Below are 27759 nucleotides of genomic sequence, written 5' to 3'. Positions count from 1 at the left end.
TGGAACTTCCGTCTTGAGCATCTGAGGCTGGTATTATAAGTGATTTATACATTCAGGAATGTAGGAACTTCTACCCCTAGAAGCTTCTGGAACTAGGTTTCCCACTCACAAGGCAAGCAGGCTTCTGGTACTTCCAGCTTACAAGAGGCACAGAGAGGTAGGCTGCCCCCAGGGGCACACAGGGGACTGTCCACCAGATTGACACCTGGGCTGGACCCAGGCTACTTGTCCAGCTGGAATGTACCAGAACAGCCTACCGTCCAGCGTCTATTGCATCAGCGCCATGCCAGGTCGGTGACTGGGCAGGCAGCCTTAGCCTATCGCCATGGAACTGGCCTTATTCATGGAGTGACAATGAGGCGGGCCCTTTGCTGCTGCCCGCAGGTCACATGCAGAAGGTCTTTTAATTCCAGTAGAGGAGGAAGGCTCAAAACACAGATTCTGGTTGAGGCACAATACGGACTGAAGTACACAAATGTTATCAATCTACTATTATTGTTATTAATGTCTATTAAAAATTGAATTTCTTCCATGTGCCAGTCACCATGCCAAACCTACAGACGTTTCTCATTGAATCCTTACAGAAATCCTCAGAGGCAGACACTGTGATTCCACGTTATGGAGGAGGAAGCAAAAGGAGCTCAACCTCTTCAGGGAAAGACCTGGGGTCCAAACACCTGCTGTCCCCGATCCCCCAGATCCTTGCCCCTCACCTCCCTGCGAGGGTGGGGGGCATGAGTCATCAGATCATGGCCCACAGCAGGAAGGGAGAGCAGGGCAGAACCATCGTTCCATTCTCACGTGGAGAAAGGCCCCAGAGAGGCAGGCTCTTGGGTGCGCGCAAGGGGCAGGATTCAAATTAGGAGAAAGATTCAGGAACTGGAGACCAGGTACGGGGCGCATGGTGCGCTGGCTTACCGCTTTGTCTCTAAGAGTTGCAAAGAGGCTTTTTTGGAGATAAACACTCTGACAGGTCCCTCCCTCGGCTGCCACGCACGGCCAGCGTGACCTTCTGCGGGGCGCTCTGCCTTAATTTGCTCCTGTGCAAGATCAAGATGGGTGATAAACCCCACTCCCCTCCCAGGGCGATGAGAGCTGGAATCCGAGCTGAGCAGGGCCTTCTGGAACGCTGCATGGCTTATAGGGAGCAGAGCGGTTCCTTCAATGACAAGCACCAGCCTGGAGCGCCAGGATTTATGAAGCTGCTTTGTTTTCTTTTTGAAGTAAGGCCAACTTACTTTTATAGGCGCTGGCTTCCCCAAAATTGGCAGATCAAGGTGTCTCTGTATTCACTTTTTTTTCCCTCAAGTTCATGGAAACGAGAATAAAACACCCTTCCAAAAAGGATCCACACCATCTTTATTCGTACTCAAGTCTCGTAAATCAAAACCAGATAATAAGAGAACCCAAAATAACAGGGTCTGCAGGCTTTAGAAGGGAAACAGCATAAAAGCCCTCTTTCTCCTGGTTTTTTCTGTCGCTGATATTCTCGAGTCGCTTTTTCTCAGAACTTCTCCTATTATAGAAACTGTAATAAGGAGGAACAGATCTGACTCCATAGTAGAGCGCTTCCTTTTCCTCTGCTTCGTCATGCTGGCTCTGCACCTTTTGTAACAGAATGTTGCCTGTAGCTTGAAATAGACAGGTAAGCCTATTCTCAGGGCTCTGACCTTTCAGAGTCCATTCATATAGAGATTAAAAAGTTGCAGAACAGAGACTGATACTTGTCTTGTCTGAGGTTTACAGGAACACGGTGACCTAATCTATGGGAACAGCTGTAAGAACAAAGGATTCCCACACCAAGAAGTTTGCAAGGACCAGCCACCACACCCTCCCTCACCTTGCCATTAAAAGTGCTTTGCTAAGAGCCTTCTTGGAGTTTGGGGCCACGAGCTACCTGTCTCCTGACATGGTCCTGAAATAAACCTTTTTCTGATCCAAACTCCTATGTTTCAATCTGTTTGGCCTTACTGTGTGCCAGGCACATGAACTTGCATTCGATAACAACTCCACCATTTGCAGGTTTCTGGGGTCTCGGTGCTGTCAGACATTCCATCAAATAGTACAGCTGGGAAGTTCCCGTCGTGGCTCAGTGGTAACGAGCCCAACTAGTATCCATGAGGATGAGGGTTCCATCCCTGGCCTCACTCAGTGGGTTAAGGATCCAGCATGGCCGTGAGCTGTGGTGTAGATCGCAGACACGGCTCGGATCTAGCATTGCTGTTGGCTGGATCTTGAGCTGCTGTGACTGTGGCATAGGCCGGCAGCTGCAGCTCCAATTGGACCCCTAGTCGGGAAACTTCTATATGCCACATGTGCGACCCTAAAAAGAAAAAAAAAAGGAAAAAGAAAAAAAATTACAGCCGGCTCAGAGTGGAGAGCCGCGGAGACAAGATTCAAATCCTCTCACCAACAGCAACAACCTTGATAAGCTGCTTGACCTTCTCGCCTGTGAAATCAGGTAAAAATGCTGCCTGTGGGGTTTGTGCCACCACCAGGTGAAAGACTAGAGTGGGAGCCCTCTTTGTCATTCCTCTTGGGGATCTGAGAACCTGGGCACTGCGTTGCAGAGATATCTATTTCCTTAGCTACAAAATTCATGGAAAAAATACAATTCAATTTCCAATTTTTTGGTATACCATGATGAGCTAAGTAGTTCCAAAATCCCTGGACTGAAAATGCTCAAATACAGAGTTCTGGGAACAAAACTGGCTGCTCTAGGGTCTGACCCCTCTGAGGGGCATCACCCTGTGGAAGGGACCACCTTTCTTAGCACCAGGCTGCTCCATTCACCTCCAGCACTTAAAAAGGAGGGGGAGGAAATAGGGGCTGCTGTGTGGGGTTCTATTGCCTTCTCCCTCCCAGCCTTCGTTTTCTCTCTCTGGAGGTAGCACCAGCCCGGAAGCCGAGAGATGGATTTCATTCTGCATGCCCGTGGTCCACTGTGTACTCTATACAGTCCGCCCCCTAGCCTCACGTCTGCAGTGCAAATGCAGACAGAACAGACTCGGGTCGGGGGTGGGGGGGGGAAGACATCCGTCTTGAGCCTCCTGTAAATGGACAGCACTCCCCCCACATCCTGCGCCCTCCTGGACCCCTTCTGCCAGCCTGAGTCCCAGCATTTTGTTTTTATGACTAAGTTCCATGTTATTTCGCTTTGACAGAAGGGGGACCTCAGGTGGGAACAACATCTGAGGAGCTGCATCTGTGGCTGGCAATGGGGGGGCGCGGAGGAGGGTGAAAAAGTTCCCACTCCCTGGGACCAGACAGCCGCCAAGAATTTGAAAATTGTTTAGATCGTGTTATTAATACACAAATCCAATAAATAACCTCTTGGGAGGGTTTGCAGTTTTTAGATCTGAGATTCTTTTATACTTGGTTTGGGGATGGGAGAGTATTTAGTAAAGTTTCTGCTTGGTTTACCCACAGTCCCAAGATGCTGCCATGCCAGGCCGCTCCCAAAGGAAATTTGCGGGCAACACAAAAACATTTGGGAACAGGAGGGCAGGTGTTGTGTATTCAACAGAGCAGCATCTCTCTCTCTCTCTCTTTTTTTTTCTTTCTTTCTTTTTTTTTTTTTGTCTTTTTGCCTTTTCTAGGGCCGCTCTCACAGCATATGGAAGTTCCCAGGCTAGGGGTCGAATCGGAGCTGTAGCCTCCGCCTATGCCAGAGCCACAGCAATGCAGGATCCGAGCCACATCTGCGACCTACACCACAGCTCATGGCAACGCTGGATCCTTAACCCACTGATCAAGGCCAGGGATTGAACCCGCAACTTCATGGTTCCTAGTCGTATTCGTTAACCACTGAGCCACGACGGGAACTCCGACGACTATTATCCTTGAAAACTAACTAAGCTTCTTGGGATGGGGGTAGGGTTACCAGATAAAATATAGGATGCCCCATTAACTTTCCAGATCATCAATGCCTTTTTTTAGTATACCTCATGCCACATGTAGGATATACTAACGTGTTGTCATTGTTTATCGGAAAATCACATTTAACTGAGTGTTCCACATGTTTTTATGCTAAATCTGACAACACCCGATGAAGGTGGTAGAACTGGTACCCTGAGTGACCTCCTTTACCCTTGACCCAGCACCTTTAGTACTTCTTTTGGGGACCGTCCCATCGTTTTGGCCGTTTGAGCTGCTGCCTCCTGTGCCTTTCGGTCCTAGCTGGATGTTTTGTTGTCCTGCACCATTCCTAGTTCACGACATCACTTTTCTGCAAATTTTTCCTTAACTCTTAAATGTAAGCAAGTCCAAATCATTTTCGAATTGTAAAAACCCATAGACTTGGAGTTCCCGTTGTGGCACAGTGGTTAACGAGTCCAACTAGCGACCATGGGGTTTTGGGTTTGATCCCTGGCCTCGCTTAGTGGGTTAAGGATCCAGCATTGCCGTGAGCTGTGGTGTAGGTCGCAGACTCGGCTCGGATCCCGCGTTGCTGTGGATCTGGCGTAGGCTCCGATTCGACCCCTAGCCTGGGAACCTCCATATGCCGCGGGAGCGGCCCTAGAAAAGGCAAAAAGACAAAAAAACAAAAAACAAACAAAAAAAACCCCATAGACTTGTGCTGTCTTGGGGATTTTTTCGTTTGTTCTACAGAAGTGTTTTTTTAATCTGTCCATGAGGTTTGCATGTGGTTACGTTTTTAAGGAGAAACGTTGAGAATAGGTAACATGTCCCTACCACATTCCGGCTGTTTCACATTGCCTTCTGTTTCCTAATGTGGAAATTGAGCCTGTTAAATTTCAAGCACCAAATACTTGGCCTGGTTGTGAACTGCCTGGTTGCATGTAACAGAATCCCAACTAGCCTCATGGGGGGGTTGCTGGGAGGCACATGTTTGCCTCGTGGAATTCAGGGACAAGTTCACAGGGGCTCTGCCAGGAGCCCGGCTGACTTCCTCCCATCCTCTCTCCCCACCCCTCTTCCTTCCACCCGCATCATCTCTGACCCCTGGTCGTCGGCATCCCTGCAGAATTATCTCCCTCACAGTCTAGTTGCAATGACCTCATGGCTTTCCCAGCTCCAAATTTAGTTACTTCTCCCCCCACCCCAAACACTGATTAGATTCATTGGGTTCCAAGTCCAAATGATAGGGAGAGTTTTTGATTGGGCCAGCGGGGTGGGGGCCAGCCCCAGGACAGTCTCTCCTGCGTTCATGGCTGGGGGGCTGGGTCACAGGAAGAGTGGGAGCAGGCCGTTGGAGAAGGGTGCGCCTTCTCGGTGAATGTGCTGGCGTGTTCACAGCTGTATCCTTGGACACATCCTAGGGCAACACAAGGTGGCGGAGAGCTTCCACCTCTGTGTGTCCGAGTCACCTCCACCTAGTTCCCTGTCACAAGCTCTGGCAGTTAGATTCTGGACACAGGCATGTTTGGGGGTGTTAGGGACACTGTAACCGCCACTCAGGAGACACCTCAGAGAAACCCGTCTTGTTGACACCCGCCACCACCTCTCTGGACATAAAGTCAAACATTACCAACTCATTTCAGGGTGACTAAACCATTACCTGTTGTTAAGTGGGCTTCAGTTCTTACGGAGAAGGCAGAACTCATCAATGGGTCTGTTCAGAGGAAATCCGCAAAGTTGCTAATGAGAATGTAGTTAAATGAGTGTATGTTAAGTATAATCTCTCTGGAGGGTTATACAGGCAAAGCCCCCCGCAGTGAATTCCATGCCCCCACGTACCCACCTGAAGTCACAGGAGGCCTCCCTCAGCTATCAGGCATCACATCCTTACCCAGCCCCCCGTTTCGTCTATATATGCATGTCGATTTTGATACCTCATTAATACATGCCTGTGGAGGCAAAGAAGAACATAGCCCTGCACAGAAAGGAAAAAGTAATTACCTACCACCCACAGATAAAACACAGCCACAGGTTTTAAAAAGTGGGAAGACACTGTGCGTATAACTTTCCCACATAAAACTTATCATGGGCATCCTTCTATGTCAATAAAGACAGTGTAATGGCCACACAGTAGTCCCTTGTAAGGGTAAGGATGCACCATACTGTTCATGGCTCTTCAATGTTGGATATTTTGGAATTTCTTTTTTTTTTTTTCCCACTGTTGTAATCAAGGCTGTAACAGGCATCATTCCTCCCCCAGGCTTAATTTTTGCACAACATGATACTTTTTCATAGTTTATAATTGGGGTTTTGATTTCATCTTTGACTCAGTGGTTACATAGGAATGTTTTGTCTTACGTTTGTGTTAATTTTCTAATGTGGTTTCCTATTAATATCTTTGCCATTTTGCTTGTTTTACAGCATTGTGGTCAAGGAATGTGGATAATACTATTGAGGCTCTTTAAAGTGTATTGAGTTTTTAAAAGGTTGTTAAATATATACCTCATTTTTGTAGCTGTCCGTTGGGGTGGTTAGACGATGCTGGATTGTTCCTTTGTGACAGCACACCAGTCGACTCTTGCCTCTCAACCCTAAGTTAAAAATTATAGTATTTAAATCCTCACTCTTATGTTTTTCTTCAGTGATGTCTTAAAAACCAAAGAATGATCCCCCTACTATTTATTTCCAGCAAGTTCCTTCGCTTATCCTGAGTAGGAGTGTTTTGTTGTTACTGTTGTTCAGTTTGGCCTGAAGGTCTATAATCTTCTTGAAGAGCATTCTTCACATGTTAGGTATTTTCCTGTAGAAACAAAATTGTAATAGGGAAGAAGAAATCTGACTTCATATTGGATCTGTTTCTTTTACTTTAAAGGTTGTCTTCTGTTTTCTTGGCTACAAGTAAAGAATGTTGCCTGTAGCTTGAATACATAGGAAGGCCCTTTCCTAAGGCTCTGACCTTTAAGGGTGTAACACTTTTCCATTCATATAGATATAAAAAGTTGCAGAACAGAGAATAACATTTGTCTTGTTGGAGGTATACAGGAACATGACCTGACCTATGTGCACAGCTGCAAGAACAAAGGATTCCCACACCAAGAAGCTTTCAACAACCAACCACACCCCCTCCCCTTTTAGTATAAAAGAAGCCTAAATTGTAACTCCAGTAAGATGGACACTAGTCCACGATCTTCTTGGTCTGATGGTTTCTGAATAAAGGAATAAAGCTATTCCTTGACTCAACAACTCATCTCTCAATTTATTGGCCTGTCATGCAGTGAACAGTATCAGCTTGGAGCTGGTGGCAAAATCATCTGTTCAATTTCCATTCAATGAAACACCACTATGTCTCATTCGTGCTTATTATATTTTCTTCTAATACCCTTCATCTCCTCAGTCATTCCTTTTACATTATTCTAAATGAGATTCTAAAACTTGCCTGATTCAATTTTCTGAATCCTGGCGGACTTTTACCTTTTCTAATCCCATTTTAAATTCTGTTGTTTATTTTTCTCTAACCATTTCCTCTTAAGCGGGCATTTCCTTTTCCATCTCTGTCTTAGCATCTCCTGGTTCCTATCTTACTGTGCAGAGTCTATAAAAGGGGAAAGAAGATGACGTTTAAATGTTCCTCCTGTTTCCTGCAGTAAATTTTTTAAAATATGTTTTCTCTCTGTTGATTGCAACATGAGTCTCTGTCCTTCTCCTGCGTCAACAAAACTTCTCTTGGTGAGTGTGCTGGTCTGGGACGTCACAGAATGCTATCTGACCGAAAACAGATCTCTGGGCTCCTCGTGCCCAGACACAGTTACCCCCCTCCACCACCACCAGACTTGCAGCTGGAGGGCAGGCCCCTGCAGATGTACACAGACTGTGCTTGGTCTAAGAGGCACAGCTGTGAGTGTGACCTTGATCAGCCCTTGACGTCTTCTCTCATTGGCAGAGCCCTCACATCAATACCCAGGCGTTCACCTCTGGCTGTCCACCCAGAGTGGCTTTGGCTAGGCTCCCCTGCCAAGTGGGAAGAGTTCTTCCAGCCACCTGGAATGAGACTGTGGGTCATGAACATGCTTAGTGAAATAAAATGATCCTGCTGAGGTCAGGAGAAGCCACTTAGAGACAAGTTCCTCATCAGCAGATTCCTGTTTAGCCTCCCTGAGGGTCACTGCAGTCAGGGCAGGGGCAAAGGAAAGCCAAGTGGTATCTCCACCTTGGCCTCCTCTCACCTTGAGCCCTGCCTCCCAACAATTGTTGAGGGTCCCTGAAACACCCCCATTGACCCCCACCATTCTCACTGATTTCTGGGGAGAGATGAGGGAACTTCTGTGACCTCTGCCGTCTTGTCCCATCCATATCCCAGCCACAAGACCTCCCACCTCTGCCCTCAGTACTGATGGTTTTGCCTCCAGCTATTTTTGTACAGTTAGTCTTTGCCATCAGTTTCAAGGACAGAGAGAGAAGGCGGGCTGTGAATCTTACCCCATGACATTCACGGGAATAATAATAATAGCTAGTAAACTAATACAGTGCCACTTATGGGCCAAGAACCCTCTTAAGCATCTAATATACATCAATCCTTTTAATCTTCATGAGGCAGGTGCTATTATATTATTCCCCCTTTACAGAAGAGGAAACTAAGGCACAGAGATGCTACGTGACTTGTCCCAGTCACACAGCTGCTGAGTGGCTCCATCAAATCAGATTCAGTCCAGCTCAAGTCTGCATCCTAAGGCACCTGACACGTCTTTCGTCCAATGCATGTAAGTGGCCCCCAATGTTCTGTTTTCCAGCATTGAGTTCCCCAAGTGATTTAAGAGGAAGAACATGGGAAATAGTAGCATAGGCTTAAACTCTGGCCCTGACAAACAATCTAAGAGAGGACCCTTGGACCATAGGTCAGCTGTAAGATAAATAAGTTACAGAGACAAGAGCCTTTTCTATAAGAGCCCCTCAGCCCTGGGCCAGGGGCAGTCGAGAGATGCCGCCTCTGTGATGATCCGGAAGGGTCCTGAAGTGGCCTTTCCATGGGGTGATTCAGAGATGCTCTTGGCAAAATAACCACTGCTTCGCTGCCCATGAGACACAGGAAACCCTCCTGCCTGCACCCAGGCCTGTCCAGAACCCAGACTCCAAACCTGGCTCCTCTGTTCACAATCTTCATCAAGCTCCACCTGGCACATTGTCCTTCGCAGGCACAATATAAAGTTTAACTTGGCAAACATGGAAAGTGCCAAGATAATGCTAAATAACCGCCTTACAGCTGGTGACCAAGGATAGCAGAGTGCTGGAAGGCCGTGACATTCAGGAGGGTGCCCTTCACCAGGTGGAGATGCCACTGAGCTACCTGAACACTCACTCCCCTTTGACGGCTTGTCCACCAGCCATCCGCCCACCTCCCCACACACATGCCACACAAGTGTGAACTTACTCCGGAGTCCATGGAAAAATCACTACCATTATTTTAATCCATATGGGACCCCTCCCACGCTGTCTCTTCTCTAGTTCTCAAAATGCCAACTCCATTGCCAAAGAATCCAAGTGTTTAGAGGATACTTTGCCCAATGAAGGCTATGACATCCAAACAGAAGTGTCTGTGGGGTTTCTACGTTCCTTAATTAAAGATCACCATGGAGAATAAACAAATGCTGTCTATCCACCAACATTTAGATAAGAGGCTGGGAATGCATCACCCTCTGAGGAACAGAAACTACTAAAGTCGGGAGGTGTGTGATTAATTGGGAGTATTTCATGGTCTTCCTGGGTGATCCCAAGCAAGCTCCCGTCCTTCTACTGACTTTTCCAAACCTGTAAACCCTGGCAGGGATATTAAGGTTAGTCAAGGAATGTCTGTAAAGTGCTTTGAACTCCTACAGTTAGACATTAAATAAACACTCAGTGTTATTAGAACTCCATTGGGGCAATAGAATGTTCGAAATGGGACTTTATTATAAATATACTCTGACGTTTGCCAAGAATAAATTGAATGGGCAAAGGCAACATACTTGGCTGTAACTTAATCCAAACTTGGCTTATTTGCCAAAACTTGGCATCATGATACATGAATAGAGAACTCCAGAGAGAACATGAAAGGGTTCTATTATTTGGAGCCAACTGTTTAGCTAAATTTCCATATCTTCCATTTATTTGTTCTATTCTCTAAATTGCTACATTATAGAGGAAAGCAAAAGTATGAAATAAACATAAAAGTCCCTAAGCCTGTTTGCATTTTTCCACAATTAGTATAACGGAATGCAAATTGGCTTATAGACCGCAAAATCAACCCCGCATCGATTGACTAAGATGGGTAGAAACCGAGGTTCTCTTTTCTAAATTCTCAGAGCAAAAACTGCAGCAGGGCGAAGCCGCCTCTGCCTGGTAACAATAGCTGGTTTCACGGAGTTGATCAGAGAAGTCTATGCCTTCAACCATATTAGATGTATTTTAAAGTCTAAACTCTCATAAAGAAATTCTGATTTTCCTTGAGTTGGAAGGAAGTTTAGAATTGCAAATTCGAAACTTTTGTCTTGCCTCGAAGCGAGCATTATGATTTGGAGTTTTATAAAGACATGATGTGAGGCAATTACCATTACTAAGCAGCAGAATATTCTATGTCGGAATGTCAATCAGGGGAGAAAAGGGGTGCAGAGAAAATCCCAACCAATACTGGGGTGGGATTTCTGGAATCTGGTCCCCTTTCGGCCCTGCACTAGCCATTGCATGAGTGAGTCGAGCCCATCTCTGCACCTCAGTTTCCTTATCTGTTAAATGACAGGTCCAGTGAACTTTTCCTCAAATAGCAACGCCTCTCAAAAGCATTCCTGCTGAGGATGGGGCCAAAAGAATACATTCCTAGAAGGCAATAACCCCAGAGGAAATGTTTTGGAATAACTTTTTTATTTTATTTATTTATTTATTTATTTATTTATTTATTTATTTATTTATTTATTTATTTATTTTTATGGCTGAACCGTCAGCATGTGGAAGTTCCGGGACCAGGACTTGAATCTGAGCCGCAGCTGCGACCCCAGCCACTGCAGTCGGATCCTTAACCCACAATGCCACCTCAGGAACTCCTGGAACGCTTTTTAATCAAATCCAATGTCTGAAGTTTTTCTCCCCCCATCACCTGCTTACAGGAAAAAAGAAAATGACTTTACATTCAAAAACGCCGTGGGGTATGTTTAGCAGCAAATCTGTCTTGTGTGTCCCTGTGTTTAAACTCAGGACTTATTTTAATTCTTGAGTCCAAATAAATACTCTGAGGCATGTTTCAGTTTGCTTACCGGGAGATTAATCCCCCAGGGGGGAGGGCAGCAATTGCCTGAAAAGAAGCTCAGAATGGAAAACACATCACATACTCTCTGGATGGGGAAACGGGGGGGAAAAATAAAGGTCCCCAAAGCACTTTCAACAAAGCCCTTCACTCAGGGTTTTTGTCTTGAATACACGCTTTTGGCAAATAAGCAGATCTTACGAATGGTCTAACTAAACTTAGGATGGAAAAAAAAAAAAAAAACGCCCGCCAACATGGCCTGGAGGAAAATGTGGGAACTGGAGCCAGAAATGCAACCAGGCACACGGTGCATGTACCCAGCATCTCACCCGCTCACTTTCCTCCGAGCTCGCGGGCTCTGCAAAGGAGAGAGGCCGTGACAGCACGTCTGAGCTTTAACTCAGGGCCGAGCGAGGGTCCTGCGATGATGCTCGGGGTCTGCTCTCTGAAGTCTGCAGCCTTCCACTGCCCTTCAAGAGAAATCAGACACTGATCCTTGAATATTTAGGACGCCGCTGGACTCGGAGGTCTAGGGAGCCCCTCGTGTGAGCAGACATCCGTGTCTGGCTGGAGGGGAGAGGAGAGGGCCGAGTCCCTCGGGATCAGGACGAGGTTGGTGCAAGGTGGCAGCACAGCCGGCCCTCCCGATTTCCCGAAGCGCTGGTCCCAGGAGCTCATTAAACAGGATGTGACCGGATGATAACTGTGTCTCCTAGAGACACTGAATCCCACTGAGTCCTTCTGTGGTCCCCTCAACCCCCGCAAGGACTCGGCATCATCGCCTCCTGGGGGCTTCCTGGGTCCACCTCAGGGAGGGGGCACAGAACACCTTGGAAGCCCTGCTCTTTGGTACCTGGGTGAGTGTGTCATCACCCCCAGTAACAGACCAGAATCTCTCATCACCTTTGCAGTGAAGCAGCAGCAGGCACACCTATGACCTACTCAGTGGGAGCTTTTAGTTTTGTTTCCCCGTGAGAATTAAGCACGCCTGAGAGCATCCTGTTCCCCCAGTTTTCCGGCTGCCGGAGGAAATGTGCAGTGGCCCCCTCCTTGTTCCTGCCAGCCCTGGGCTGATCTCAGCCTGAAGCCCAGTCACACCTTTGCCATGTCATGTCTGGAGCACACAGGTTCATTGCGCAGGAAGCATCGCCTCTTCCTGCCTGTGAGCCTCTTACCCCCAACCGGAGGCTGTGCCGGACAGAAGAGGCTGGCCCAGCCCGGCTGCAGAGCAAGCCAGGGGCACCTCCTACCACTAGCAGACAGGGCCTTGAACCTCTGCTGCTGCTGAAATTGCCCTTGAGTGAGCTCTGCCAACCTGAGACCTGGGTCCCCACCCGGCTGAGCCTCTGTGCACGTGCAAACACACACACACACACACACACACACACGTGCATACACGCACACGTGGTCCCGGCCAGGCTTGCTCACCCCAGGCCTGGATTGTGGCCTTTGGAGTCCGGCTGGATCCGGCCCCTGCTTGAGCTCTAGTCCACTTGGAAGAGGCTCAAATCCCCTACTGCTCAATGAACCTCTTTTTTTGTTGTTGTTAAAAAAGATGAAACTTGGCAGCACAGCGAGTATCCTTTCCTTTTATTATTCGTAGAAAACAGACATTTTGATTTTAAACGTTAACATCCCGAAATTTGAAGCAGCAGATTTTTAGCATTTCGACAATGCTCATGGATTCCATTCCACTGACACCAACAGGCTAGTAACTTATTCCGTGTCTAAAAGGCAAGACGTCCCAGGCCAGGCTGCCACACTCAGGCCAGGCTTTGTGTTTGGCATGTCTCTGCCCTCTCCCCTGGCACCCCCAGCAGGCTCTGGGCTGCATCTTTCACCGAGTGTCCCACCTCACTGCATCCTCTGCCGAGTGTCCCCTGTCCGGGCGGTCATCCCTCCGTCCCTCCACTTAGCCAGAGTGGATGCTGGAACCACTGGTTTCCCAGCTGGTCACAGACTTGAGGGGTGGCAAGTCCAGAGGAAAGATAAGCTGGAATCCAAAACTGTCCCCATTAGCCCCCAGGTGCCATCACTGCCCAGAGGCATCTTCCCCACAGCCTCCCACACCTTGGTTTGGGGACACCCCAGTGGCATCCATGTGACCTGAGGTGGACACGAGGAATGCAGAGAGTGTAGCTCAGGGAGGATGGCAGCAATGTGAGCTCAGCGCCTGGGGTGGGGGGTGGGGAGTGCTGTGATGGGGGCACGAGCACATACACGGAGAGTGGCTCCTCCTCAAATGGGGTGTGGAGGAGATGCAGGAGGGGGGCATGAGCGCTGAGTCCTGCCAGGGGTGGATATACACGGGCGTGAAGATGCTCTCAGAGATTATTTTTAATTAAAGTGTAATTAATTTACAATGTGTTAGTTTCAAGTGCACAGCAAAGTCATTCATTTATACATATATATTCTTTTTCTGATTCTTTTCCATTATAGTTATTATAAGGTAGTAAGTATATCTCATAGATTATTTATAACAGCAAACACACATGAAAAGTTAGTTTGTCACAGGGCTGCTAGGACAAAGGCCCACAGGCCGGGTGGCTCGAAGCAACAGAAAGTCATCGTCCCAGCCCTGGAGCCTGGGAGCCTGGGAGCCTGAGATCACAGTGTCAGCAGGACTGGTTTCCTCTGAGGCCATGAGGACAGCTCTCTTCCTGCTTCTCTCCTTGGCCTCTGGACACCATCATCCTCCTGTGTCTCTCACCACATCATCTTCGTCCTCCCTCTGTGCGTGTCTTTCTCTGTGAACGCATTTCCCCCTTTTGCTAAGGATGTCAGTGGTTGGATAGGGCCACCCTGACGACTTCATTTTAACTTGATTTCCTCTCTAAAGACCCTGTCTCCAAGTAAGGTCACATCCTGAGGGTTAGGACTCCAACATATGAATCTGGGGGAGACACAATTTAACCCATAACGAGGGCCAGTTGCAACCATGAATTGAACAGTGGTAAGTTATAAACTATTCAGGAGATGCTTAAGGACCTTCTATGTCAATATGGGAAATGCTTGGGTTGTGAAGGGCAATGATATAAAGAAAGGACATGGAAAAAATTCCAGACAAGTGAAACCAGTGGGTGTGCTCAGGTCAAAAGTTCATCAGTAATCTTCATCCTTTTTCTATTTCACAAACATTGTTTGGTGTGGTTCCATCAGATCTAGAATGTGTTTTAGCAGCCATTAAGTCCCCTCCTCTCCCCCTGCATTGGGGGGCCAGGGTCATGGCTGTTCTGGTTCTTGAGAGGCTGTGAGTGCAACAGGGTCCAAGCAGAATCCAACCAGGAGTCTGTGCTCCCCACCACCTCAAAGTTCTGGTCCTGGTACAGCAGATGACTTGTCAGTGGTCAGGAGACCCACCTCTAGTCCGAAGAGAGGTTGGGACATCTGAGATGTCAGGTCTTCCTACAACCTAGATGCCTGCAAAAGGACATCTGGGGGTTCTTGCGTGACGCTTTCTGAGCACCTCCAAGTTGGTCCAGGATAGCAGCACAGATTCCTGTCCTCAGGCCATGGAGTAGGATGCACAGATGGGAATAGGGTATGAAACTGCACACTCCCTCTTGCTCGGTGGTGTCCCGTGCTGTGAAGACTCGAGCCCTCCAATGGGCTCCCGGTATTGTGCACTCTCAGTGCTGTGCACTCTTGAGGACATAACAGCATTCCTGGGTGGTCATGGGACTCCACTGGGGGAAAGGGACCCTAATGTGATGGGTCCACCGTGGGTCCCAGGCGCAGATGTGTGGTAAGGCCAAAGAGCACATGAAGATCTCAGATAACTCACTGCTCTGAGTCAGGATGTGTACCAAACTTCAGAAGCTTACTTGCTGGAAAATTGGGGGATGCCATGTAAAGTGGTGGCAGTGTCCCTATCTCTCTTGCTGGATTTGTCTTTGAAGACAAATAGCTACGCTGTTTTGGAAAAAAAAATTTATACGAAACACTCTAATCATCGCTGGGCAAGGTAAAGCCAGAATCCTCACGCAGGAGGGGAATTCTGGAGAACTTTGAGCTCAACTGTGTGCAGTAAAGAGCGTTAAAAGCTGCTTTTGTTGCTGGCAGATTTGTAACTGGGAAGATTGTTGTGATGGGGAGACTAGCAGGACCCTGGGGGTGAGAAGGAACCATGGTTCTCCCTCAAAGCACCTGGGGGGTATGGACCCTAGGAAAGGAGGGCCTAGACATCAGCAGGGCAGCCCTGGACAGGAGGCAGGTGCCTAAAACATGGCCACAGGGAATAAGCTAGGAGCACGTGGAGACAGTGGGGACCCCACTGGGGAAAGGAAAGGCTGCAAGTTCACATTCAGTTGACTTTCTGCATCATCATCTCCCTGCTGGCCTGGACTTCAGTCAAGTTTTATGAGCCGTGACACCCCGTCTTTGCTGTCCTTGGAGTCATGGAAGAGGCTGTGAAGCAGGGGTGGCAGGAAGCCTGAGAAGGCAGATTCAGATGTGTGGAGGTGACCTGCAAAGGCACTGAGCCAAGGTTCAGGGAGACTGGGCTGCCATACAAACGACCAACAGGATGGTCCTGGAACAGGTATCCCCAGGGACCACCGGAATGCAGTGAGGAGCCTGGACAGAGTGAGCTTCCTGGGATTTGCCTTTTAAGAGACCACCTGGATAGCCTGAACAAGTGGCTCAGGAAATAGTGAGACCTTGGCTGTCATCACATGGACCACTGACCAATGAGAATGAGGGGCAGGGGTAGCAGAGCCACCCATATATTTGTCAGGATAGACTAGGTTATGCTACATAACAAACAATCCCCACCTCTCAGTGCCTAAATAACAGAGTCATTTCTCACTTGGACACATGTCCACTGAAGGGCAGCTGGGAGCTCTCAGTCACCCAGGGCACCAGACTGATGGAGCAGCTCCCACCTCCAACCGGCTCTGGGAGGAGAGACCTGGCCCTGGAGAATAAAGCACCCCACCCCCATACCGGGACCCAACACACTTCCCTTCACAACTCAGGACTAAGCACAGGGTCCCTTAGGAGTTAGGACTATATGGGTGTCCGAAAGGCAGTCTTATCAGACCCTGGTAGGGGATACCAGTGATTGACCTCATAGCCCTTCTGCATCCCAGTGAGGACCTGCCCTTGGCATTGTGCCCACTTTGTAGATGGAGAAGAGGAGCCAACACCACACCTCCCCTCCAGCTGCTGGCTCCATCTCCACAGCAGCGGTCGTCTCCCCAGAGATGGTTTTCTGCCAAGCGCACCGGGAATTAAGGCACGCAGACCGGTGCAACCTGGAGTCCGCAGATTCACTCAGGCGGGGGCTGCCACCCCACAGGTCAGGCAAAACTTTCTCTCTCATTTCAACGGACGAGAAAGTGGTTCATCTTTGATTTCCTAAGGAGAAGCCCTTCAATGAAGAATCAGAAAAGCCTTTCTTCAATGAGAACAGTTATTTTTTTCTCTGCACAGAGAATGGCAACACAAATCTATCACTAAATGGAGAAATTCCTCCGGGAAGCCCTGCTCTCAGCTGCCTGGCGCTGTCTCCCCCTCACATGGAAGCTGCGGAGGGCAGTCTGCGGATTCCATCAACGCCGCTGCTGAGTGGCCTCAAATTGTTCCCGGTAACTCTCGTTCCTTCCTACCCGGGTTACTTTTGTCATTTACTCCAGTTGGAGCAAAACCAGCTGTGACCCATCCAAAGGCCCAGAACTGGTGGATGACCGATTGAATCCAGCACCCGCCCCCCGAGCCCCAGCCCTGGCCAAGTGTTTTGTTTGTCTCCACTCTTGTTAAAAACTGCATCAGTTCCCAGTACCTTTGATTCATTTTCATATTAAATATGTGTAAGATATTTCACATTTTAAAAATCCAGATATCTGGCTTCCTCTGAAACTCCAAGTGATTAAAAAAACCCTGGGCCTGCATCCTTGCATGGTGACCATCAAAGAAGCCCCCTTAGCGGACCGTGTTATCCTCATCTGCATCCTAGTCCCCTCCTGTGCCACTCAGTCCTTGCTGGTACCTGCCTGGCCCCGAGGCATCTAAGGTGTGGCCCTTGGAGAGAGGGTGTGTGGAACAAGATGTAAGGACACAGCTGTGTGTCTGAATCCCCGCCCCCTGCCCAGAATGTCATGCAATGACAGCTCACGGCGGGGACCAGTGATTCTTGTTGAAGGAGCCACTGAATGAATGAATATTGAAGAGAGATACACACCCAGCTTTAGAGTCAGGTGCCTGGGTTAAGCCCTCAGCTCAGCACACTACGAAGTGTGCAGAATGCCAGTTTGGGCCATTCACTCTCAAACTCAAATCACAGCCCCCGTGCTTACGAGGTTCTTATGGACAGTGATAAAGAGAAGGAAAAAGAGGCCCCGTGGTCCTTGAAAGTCAGGAGGCAGGAGCGAGGGGAGTCCAAGCTCCTCTTAGGAAAAATTGGTGCCCATCGCCAGCCCTGATCCGTCTTGTCCACCCCACCTTGGGGACTGTCTCACCCACCCAGGGCCCTGACTGTGCAATCATGATTGTTCCTTGCGAAATTTTTTTGAATGTAAATATAGTAAATGCTACTTCTGGAAAAAAAAAAAAAAAGGAATCTGTTGGGAGAATGCTTAACCCCGAGGTGATGGCGCCCAGCTTAGCACGTGGCGGGGTGCTTCCCCGGGCTGGTGACAGGGCTCTCCCTCCTTCCCAGCGCATCCGTGGGGTCTGCAGTGACAGTGACCAGAATCGGTCCCCCTCATGCCTGGGGCCCCTCAAAGGCCCGGGCCCCTGAGTACAGGTGGGCACAGCGCAAAATCACGCCGTCAGAGACAGTAGGAGCCACACTGCCCTCCGCCCCCCTGTGCACACACAACTGTCAGCAGCCTCCTCACTCAGGAGGGTGCCCTGCTCGTTTCCTTACGCTGCTGCAACACGTGGCTGAAAACAACACGAGCGTCCCACCTTTTTGGCCTGGAGGTCGGAAGTCGGCTCGGGGGCCCGTGGGCTGATGGCCCGTGTCGTTGGAGCTACTTCCTTGTCACACGTCCCTTTGCTTCTGGCCTCTTCCCTCTGCCTTCCTCTTCCTCTTTAAAGGCCTGTGATCACACTGGCCCCGACGGGTTCTCTTCCTCGTTTAGGGTCACCTAGAGAGCAACCTTAACTCCATCTGCGACCTTGCTGGGTCTTTGACCCTGTTGGGCCTTTGACCTTGCTGGGCCTTCGCTGCACAATCTAACGCCTTCACTCTTCCAGGAAGAGGGACACGGGCACCTTTGGGGCGGGTACTCTGTCACCACAGGCATGGTCTCAGGGACAGAGGAGAGGACGGAGTCCTGGCTGCAGGAATGTCCATTTGAGTGAACAAAGGCAGTCACAGGTTACCTCTGACCAGCGCACCTGGGACCCTCCCCAGCGGAGGTCAGAGCCCAAGGGCAAAGAAGGTGCCATGGATGAAATTTAAGGACCCCTTCGTCGCCTGCCCCCAGGGGTAGGTGCTAGGACAGGCAGGCAGAGCAGGAGGCTGGGTGGGCCACAGTCTGCCCTACACTGTGCAGGGCAGTGGGGGGGCCGGGGGGAGGCTGGGCCCAGCAGCCGTCACCCGGCTCTCTCCCGTGGGACAGGCTCGTGGGAAAAGCACAGCCTCCAACGTCATGTGTCTTTGGAAGAATCCTTCAGCGTCTTTAAAATTCCAGGATGGAAGATAGTGTGAGAGAAAGAACGTGTACACGTGCATGACTGGGCCATTGTGCTGTAGAGCAGAAAGACACGCAGCTCTGTAAATCTGCCACACTTCAATCAAAAGGGCAACAAATTAAAAAATCAAATAAAACGAAATTGCATTTACTCAGCAGCAAAATGGAAGAACAGCCACCCGGCAGGGGTGTGGCGGGACGCACCACACAACACCGTGCGCGTGCTCCCTTGTCCCCTGTCAGAGCTGCACTGGGCACTTGGTGCCCTTGGGACCAGCAGGTCCTGCTGGATTTCCCCAGAGGCCACAGCAGGGCAGTTCAAGCGGCACGCTTCCCTCGGCCAGGCTTCCCCTCCCTCCTTGGATGTGCAGAAGCGCCAGCCCCTCCCTCCCCAACTCATGGCTTTAACCCAGAGGGAGAGAAACCCAGCTCCTGTGCTGGAAACCGCCCCGAGGCCCGTCCTGCTCTCTGTCGCTCCTTCCGGAGTCAGCGCTGTCCTCGGTGGCTGACAGAGAGCCATCCTGCTGCAGCCTGGCGGGTCACCAGCTGGGTGACTTCAGCCCACGCACACCACCTCTCTGTTCATCACCTGTCATGTCAGGCACTGGACCCATCAGGTTTGCACGTGTTCTTTTTCTTTCCTTTAGCCGTGGAAACTTTTTCTTCCAGCCGACACCCTGTATTGACGCCTGATCTGTGAAACCAGTCAGGAGCCGGGGGCAGGGGCCTGGGTCCCAGCCTCCCATTGGCCTCTCAGCTCCCAGGCAGAAGCCCCCACCCCTACCCCGTGGGGCTCTGGAGGCACAGGTTGAAAGAGATCCCAAAAGCCCCTTTGCTTGTAGGATCCCCTTGAGTCTCTCCCTCCAGACGCCCCATCTGTCCTGCCAGAGGTTTTGCTGTCTTTAAATTGGGGTCCCACCTGGCTTTTTGAAAGCATAACCCAGGGGCATGTCAAACGCTCCAGCAGCCTCTTCATCACCAGCTTCATCTTGGTCACTGCCCGCTCACACCAGCAACAACGGGAAGCTGTTGGTCTCAGTGTTTTTCAAGCGCCCATCAAGGCCTGGCTTCTTTTAAGCTCTTTGAAGCCCCTTGTTCTACAAGGTCCGTGATCCACACCCAGTTACCGTGTGTGGTCAAAAGAGAAAAAAAGCCCCGTGATTCACCCAGAAGCCACGCGCAATGATAGACAAATGAAACTGGTGTAACATGTTCTCATGACTTGATAAAGCTTGCAGAGTGCTTATGAATCCATCTGGATGAAAGCAGCGTTATTACTGCAAGACAGAATCATTGTACAGCAACCACCTTGCTGTGCCAACATTCCCGGGGACCCACCCCTCAGAGAATCCTATCCAGCTCTGCCCTGGATATGCAGCCTCGCCGGCTGCTGTGCAAACAAACATCTCCCCCGAGGAGGTGGCCTCTGCCCTGGGTGGGTCGGGAGGCGAGAAGGAGTGAAGTGCGGGGGTCTCCAGAGCCCAGCGTCTTCCCTGATTTCCAGTGCGAGAGCGCAGGGGTCCGAGCAGGGCTGCTAAACTGTCCGCCACGCGCCTGGGCCATCAGGCCTGCGGTCTGGGCAGCCTTTCAAAGACACCCCCAGGAGAAGCTCAAAGCCCTTCTCGGCCCAGCGCAGGATGCTGCATGTTTTTATTGCAGGGCGATCCAGACTTCCTGGAGAGCCAGCCATATCCCGTGAGCCACCCACACAACTCGTTCCCCACGCGCGTCCTGAACTTTAAATTCAGGGCTGGCCTTTTCTTTTTCCCTTGCAAGCGAGATGCACAGGTCTGGCCGGGATCGCCTGTCCCTCTGGCAGGACTCTGAGAGCCAGGGAGACTGCGCTCTTGTACTTGAAGTGTCTTGCAGGTCAGCGTTTGGAATTTCATCCTTCCCCACCTCCCTTCTCCCCCTACCCTCGGCCCCGCGTGGACTTCACTCGGGCTAAAATATGCATAAGAACAGGGTGAGGAGGGGGCTGGAGACATTAGGAAACCTCAAGGCTTTCTTTCCTTTTTTTTTTTTTCCAGCCATGTCCATAGCATGTGGAAATTCCTGGGCTAGGATGTAACCTGAGCCACAGAAGTGACAATGCCAGGTCCTTAACCTGCTGAGCCACCAGGGAACTCCTCAAGACTTCCTTAACTGTGAACTTAGCAGAAAGTGACAGCAGGGAGCTGAGACTTAGAAAATCCATCCGCTCCGAGCCAACTCTGACCTCACCGTAACTTCTACCAAAAACCTGCCTAGAATCATATAAAGTCCAATCTCTTTGAATAAATCTACACAAGCCCTTCCAAGCCCAAAGGACAGCCACCAGCCACCCGAGGCTTTTCTGTCCCCAGAGGAATCCTCCTGGGTCTCCTGTGCCTTCCTGCTCTCCCAGCTGGTGGCCACCTGCTAGAGAAGCCCAGTGGGTCCCAGGTGGAAGGTGCCTCTCCGGGGAACAGTCTCTTGAGCTGCTCGATCCCTGGAGCTGCTCATCTGAGGCTGGAAGAAAGTCATTTTTTTTTTGTTTGTTTGTTTTTCTATGGCCACACCTGCGGCACATGGAAGTTCCCAGGCTAGGTGTCAAATTGGAGCTGCCTCCGAGGTCTACACCACAGCCACAGGCAACATCGGATGCAAACAGCATCTGAAGAACTACACCTCAGCTTGTGGCAGCACCAGATCCTTAACTCACTGAGCAAGGCCAGGGACGGAACCTGAATCAAGTACATTATGTCTGGTTCTTGACTCGCTGAGCCACATCGGGAGCTCCCAGGGAGGGAGTCTTTCCCTGGGTGGACCTGCCGTCTCGACCTCGGACTTTGGCCAGTTAAATGCTTGCTCTTTAGGGCTGTCCCAGGAGTTGTAGGACGTGGAGCCATGTCCCTCGCCTCTGCCCACCAAGGCCCGTGGCACCTTCTTCCCTGCAGTGATAGCCCAAATTGTCCCCACACGTTGCCCAGGTCCCCCGAGAGGCAAAGTCACCAGCGGTGAGGACCACAGGGTAGAATGTTTGGTTAGTCTTCCTCCAGCGCCAAAGGTCTAACCTTAATGACTGCGTGAACTCCTACCTTTTCCCAAATCGTCTGCTCCATTCAGACTCTTGACACCGCTAAGAGCATCAGGCTAATCAAACGAACAAACAACAAAGCTCGGTATTTTGAAACTTCTCAGTGAGGGTTAAAATCAGCCCTGAGAGAAGTTCCTGTCGTGGCTCAGTGGTTAACGAATCCGACTAGGAACCATGAGGTTGCGGGTTCAATCCCTGGCCTTGCTCAGTGGGTTAAGGATCCGGCGTGGCCGTAAGCTGTGGTGTAGATCGCAGACGCGGCTCGGATCCGGCGTTGCTGTGGCTCTGGCGTAGGCTGGTGGCTACAGCTCCGATGAGACCCCTGGCCTGGGAACCTCCATATGCCACAGGAGCAGCTCTAGAAAAGGCAAAAGACAAATCAATCAATTAATTAATTTAATTTAATGAATAAAATAAAATCAGCCCTGAGAGGATTAGGATGCTGCAGATGAAATTGCAAAAATGCCCGGCAGCCTTAAGACAGGATTAAGGGGTGTGGGTGAACCGCGCAGAGGGCAGATTCCTGAACATCCGTGCCTGAGAACGGCCCTTCGGACTGAGCGCTGGCACAGTGCCCGGCTCTGTAAATGAACTTCACGCAGCCTTCTCTCCACCTGCAGACGGTGGTCTCCCACCACTTCGGCCGGCAGCAAAGAAGGAGGAAATCAAAGAGCGAAGGTTTAAATGCAACGAAAGAGGACAGTGGGTGCTCAGACGGCTTCAAGTGAATGGTTGGCTGGCAACAACAAATAGGTTTTTAAAAACTCCAGAGTCACCTTGCAGATGCCTCATTGCCAGCTGTGGGCGGGCCAGAACTGCGGGTTCATTTTAGAACATAAATCTGATTCTGGTTTGCAATGAACGCAGACACCCACGGGACGAGGGGCCACGCCCTTCAAGTCCAACGGGTTGTACAAGTTCATTCCTGGAGCCCAGAGGATTGGGTTTAGTGGGAAGATGATCTCCCCGTTGCCTGCCCGAGGCTGTCCTTTAGCCTAAGTTTCTCTTATATATGGAGAAGTCGGTGGCTAAGATTAAGACAGGAGAGTTTAAACAAATCCCCGAACTGTTTTTATTTCTACAGCTTTTCTGCCTGGACCTTCTCTGTGTCAGCCACGCCGCTCTGGGTGTCAGCACTGAGGGCAAGCCAGCTTTGCCACCGGCTGTCGCTTGGAACCTCCTGTGGTGACAGGAGCCCATCCGTCACTGTTTGAGAAGCCAGGTGATTCTGAGCCTAGGAAAGTGACCCAGAGCCCGAAAGCTTCTCAGGTCACAGCAGAACTCAACAGAACCAGGGTGTGGATGAGAGAATCCCAGCTGCAAAGGCTGCTGATAAAAGAACACAGCCCCCGCACACCCCTGAGCCCCGGAGACTTTGTGCTTTCTAGAGCACTTCCTTGGGAATGACCCATTTCCCTGGGTGAGTCAGATGATAGAGGAGGCCTCTGGGCCAGGGCATGGGCTGTTCTGGACTCTGCAGTGGCAAGCTGGCACTTGTTAACAACCCCCCAGGGGTGGGGGGTGGGGCAGCCCAGATCTGTAGCACTTGCCAATTTCTGTGGTGTAAATACTCCCGCTATGAGCAATGTCAAGCTACCATCATGAAGTCAACCAGCTCTCCCAAAACCTGAAAATTTAACTTTCAGCTCTGGAAGCAAACACAAGCCACCCCTGGCATACAGCCAGGTCCCTTTCTGCCACATCACCTCGCTTAGAGCGGGGATGAACCTTGTTTACTCTTGTCCCATAAATGCCAAAGGGGTAAAATGCTTCTGGCAAGAGAGGCAGACAGTCTGGCTCTGGGCAAAGCAAAGGGGAGTTTGAGTAAATGTGAGTTGGCTCTTTTTTTGTAAGTGTCAGGGTAGCTGCAGAGACGGGCGGGAAACGTCAGTGCTCTCAACCCTGAGCTCTAACGCACACACACTGTACCTGACATCAAACACCAGCAGATTTTTCTCTCTCAGAAGAGGGAACAGTGATTTGTTTTTCTTCAACGCTTCTCCCCTAGAAAGTAGCCAGTCTCTGGCGATGAGGCTAATCTTTATTAGACATCAGGATTTGCTTTCGCCCAGTAATTTTTTTTACTATGGTTGAATATTGATGAAGTCTCCCCAAACCGATGGATTCTACTTTACCTCCCTCCATGAAATGAGCTTGTAATTTATCTTTAGAAACTGGGAGAACAACAACAAAGAAGCTTCGGAGCTTGACTGGAGACATGAGGGTCCTGCTCCCGGCGCATTTAAAAATAAACAACCGCTTTTCATGGAAAGGTAACCACAGGTTTGCCGACTTTGCTCCACTCCAGTTCCCCAGGGCAAAGAGACAAGGTGAGCAAATGGGATCTTCAGGACCCCGGGAGGAGAAGTGGCTTCACAGACATGAAAGAAGCACGATAATGACCCACAAAGGCTGGGAAAAGATCTTTCCTACAACACATCAAATAACTTGATATAAACACCCAAGTCCACCGGAAGTTCCTGTCTCGCCCATGTTGCTCCTTTGTGTTTACCCCCGATGAGAAAAGGCCGAAAAGAGTGAATAAAACGGGGGAAACTGCCCTTTCATTCTTCAGGATTTCCATGAAGCCCTGGGGCAGGATTGCATCTTGACGGCCAACCAAACTGGGTTAATTTGTAATCCCTTCACTTAACCCGGGGCCGGGGTGGGGAGCCGGGCGGTGAGAGTGGGCAGTGGAAGAGGAGAATACCTTTGGAGCTCATTGCCGGAGCCCCTCTTGAGCAAACTCACCAAGTACTCATAACTTGGAACCGGTTCAGGTCGCTGTGTAATGTGTTTGACATGCCTGCTATTATCCGTGCCTTAATGGACAAAGGCAACGCGAGAGCCAGAACGGCAAGGTGGTGCCAAGACTCAGTCACCATTTATGGGCCTTTTAAAGGTCAGCGGGCTGCACGGCGCAGTTCCATCCATCCCGCAGCCATCTGTCATGTCTCGTGTAACCCAAGGACTGCCCGGGACAGCCCATAAAGCCATCTAAATTGGACCGTATGAGAAGGTTAACCTAAGAGCACTGATTACAGCCACAGAGTTGACACATATAATTAGGTTAGAAAAGCTCTCTAAGTGAAACTGAAGACAGCATCTTAGAGAAACAGATGTTTATCCCACTATTGCTGTTGGGTGGGCGTCCCGGGGCCAGGTCTACGAGATGCTCAAGTCTGGACCATCCTTTCACTCTCTTGCTTGAGTGTAACGCTAAGTCTCTGCTGAACGCAAGACAACCGCATCGCCCCGGGACCAGCGGAGCGTGGCACGAGAGGGCACGCCTGCCTGCGGTCCTGTCCCTCTAGCCTGGAACTCCAACACCCGGCAGGGGACAGGGTGGGATCCCCCATAGCAGGAACCCGGCAAGGGCAGCGTGGCCACAGAGAAAAGAGAAGCCACCGTGCTCACATCAGAGCATCATGAAGGTCACTCCGTAAGGCCCACAAAATGCGCATCCTACTCCACAATTAGGGGAGGCCCCTCTCCTGGGGGTGGGTCCACAAGCTGGAGAGATGGGATAAGCCGGAGGAGGTGACCCTCGAGAGACCGACCCCTGGGCCCCTTATCGCTGCACCCAGAGGGTCAAGGAAGGGAGTGGAAGGGAGACCGACCTCAGAGAGCAGCTCCTGCACCCACCCCGCCCCCACTGAAGGGTTTGCTTTCTGGGTCCCAAGGAGAAGGGTGCCCGACCACAACTCAGCAGGCAGGGAACCCCACCCCTGCCCAAGGGGTGCACACTGGGAACCCCAGCAGCTGAACATGGAGCACCAGTCTATACCCGTGTCCCCAGGTGCCTTGAGAAAGGCAAGCTCCCTTCCTGTCCCGACCGCTGTAACTTCAGGGACAGTGGGAGTCTGGTGCGTGGGTGCGACATGGGGCATGCGAGATCGTTTCACCCAGCGCCTTCTTGCCTTCCACTCCCTCCCTCCCGCCAGCCATCCATCAGCCCGGCCCTCACCAAGGCCTGTCCACCCACTTCCAAAATGACCCGGTCTGTCCCCTCCCGCCTTCTCCTCCGCTCCCGCCCTGTGCAGGCCTCATGTCTGGTCTCTCCCCTCCCCTCTTAGCCCACTCAACTCCATTCCACATGTGACAGCCACAGAGAGCCATGAACTTCCCCTTCAGTCAGGTCAGCTCCCCGCCCAAACCCTTTGATGGCTTCCTGCTGCCCTTTGGAGAAAATCCAAAATCCCTAACACTCCTAAAGACGCTGCATGTCGACGTAATGAAAAGCAGTGCAGTTGGAGAAAATTTTAAAAACGCAGAAGGAGTGAATGTTACAACCCCCCGATGGGAGCTTATCACTACAAGTTAGTATTAAATTTAGCTACAAGTTTCCTAAAGGCCAGTCAAAAGCGAACTGCTTTGGTGCCTGATTGGCATTTTTGTTTGTTTGTCTTTTGAGGGCCGCATCCATGGTATATGGAGGTTCTCAGGCTCGGGGTCAAATTGGAGCCATAGATGCCGGTCTACACCACAGCCACAGCAACACCAGATCTGAGACTCATCTGCAACCTACACCACAGCTCACGGCAATGCCAGATCCTTAACCCACTGATTGAGGCCAGGCATCAAACCTGCATCCTCATGGATGCTAGTCGGATTCTTTTCCGCTGCGCCAACACGGGAATTCCTGTTCGGCATTTTTAAACAAAAGGTGCCGTGCAAATACATCTGGAAAAAGCTCCTAACGATAAACCCAAGGACTTAATTCTTATCTAATGGTGGAAACCCGTTCGTTACAAGTGGTGTGATGATGCACCTCCCTCCGCAAACCCAAAGGTACCATGTGGACAAGTATGAGGTTTGAACAAGATGCTTTGTAACTTGTAAGCGCCGTAACCAACCTCAGGTCTTTAAACTGACCGTTGTATCCCATTTCCACGCTGTTTGTATCGACCCCTCTGTTCTCATAACCGAATGGAAACATTTGGGGGGACGGGATGAGTGAAGTCATGTGACCGAGGTATTTTGCTTTCTGGTGATCTACAAGGATTTGGCTGGTTTGCTCATTCTAAAAGAAACACTAGACAAGATTTTGACTCTCAAACAGCCCCTTTCTTGAGCAAAGCTTAGGCAAGTATTAAACAGCCGCAGAGAACAGAGGTTCTAAGGCCAGGAAGCGAAGGCTGTCAGTTCCAGACGAGAGTTGCAAGTGTTCTGGCTTCAGTCTGTTGTGAAATGTAAAGCTGCAGTGTGGCACCTTACAAAGTTAATTCTTTAGGAATGATTAATCATCCATCCCTCCCCCAGTTCAGAAGAGACACCCACATAATGATAAAGCATCTATTTGTGGTTCTTGGCCTTGAACACGAATCAAGAGCATATTCAATGGGAAATGGCCAGTTGGGCAATGGACCCAAGGAAAGGCCCTGTTCTTATTTCATTACGGTTAGAAAGGGATGGTGTGTCCACCCAGCAGGAAGGCGGGTCTGAACCCCCTTCTCCCTCCACTGGCTGACTCTCCTCCCCCCTTCTCAGTCCTCTGCCCCGACACCCTCAGTGCTTTCCTGGAGGAGGCTGCTAAGGCTCCACCCCCTGCACACACACACAAAGCAAGTGTTTAAAGGCACTCTCTTTAGAAATATTGCCAACTTTAGCAGCACAAGAGGAAGGGCCCTTTCTCAGGGTCTCTTGTGTCACTGTACAAGCCTGCACAATGCACAACCTCGGGTGTGTCATTCCAGAGACCCTCTTAGCCTGACCGGTGATTTTTTTACTGTGCCCCAGACTTCTGGGTGGTGTATCAGGCCATCAGATCCTTTCTGACTCTCCTGTTTTATCAACAGTCTCTCAGTCTGGGTTTAGTGCATGGGGCCTGGCCATCTGTGGGCTGCAGTTCTCACGACAGTGTGGACTGGGGCCCCTGCAGTGCCATTCTGTGCACTCCTAAGAGCATGCTGAAAGCCCAGCTGGCTTGC

At 50.3% G+C, this 27759-nt stretch overlaps 1 long non-coding RNA gene across 1 annotated transcript; it reads right to left on the bottom strand.

Annotated features, from left to right (window-relative positions):
• Nucleotides 1-1342: 1342 nt before the first annotated feature.
• On the bottom strand, nucleotides 1343-6655 carry LOC125122310 (uncharacterized). Its single transcript, XR_007133761.1, has 5 exons — nucleotides 6538-6655; nucleotides 6364-6452; nucleotides 5705-5836; nucleotides 5522-5601; nucleotides 1343-1631 (listed from the first exon to the last, which is right to left on the bottom strand). It is a non-coding gene; the product is annotated as an uncharacterized LOC125122310 (long non-coding RNA).
• Nucleotides 6656-27759: the final 21104 nt, after the last annotated feature.

Source organism: Phacochoerus africanus, chromosome 3, assembly GCF_016906955.1.
Source record: "Phacochoerus africanus isolate WHEZ1 chromosome 3, ROS_Pafr_v1, whole genome shotgun sequence".
Lineage (NCBI taxonomy): Eukaryota > Metazoa > Chordata > Mammalia > Artiodactyla > Suidae > Phacochoerus > Phacochoerus africanus.
The sequence above is the reverse complement of the archived record's forward strand: the minus strand, read 5'-3'. Positions and strand labels throughout refer to the sequence as shown.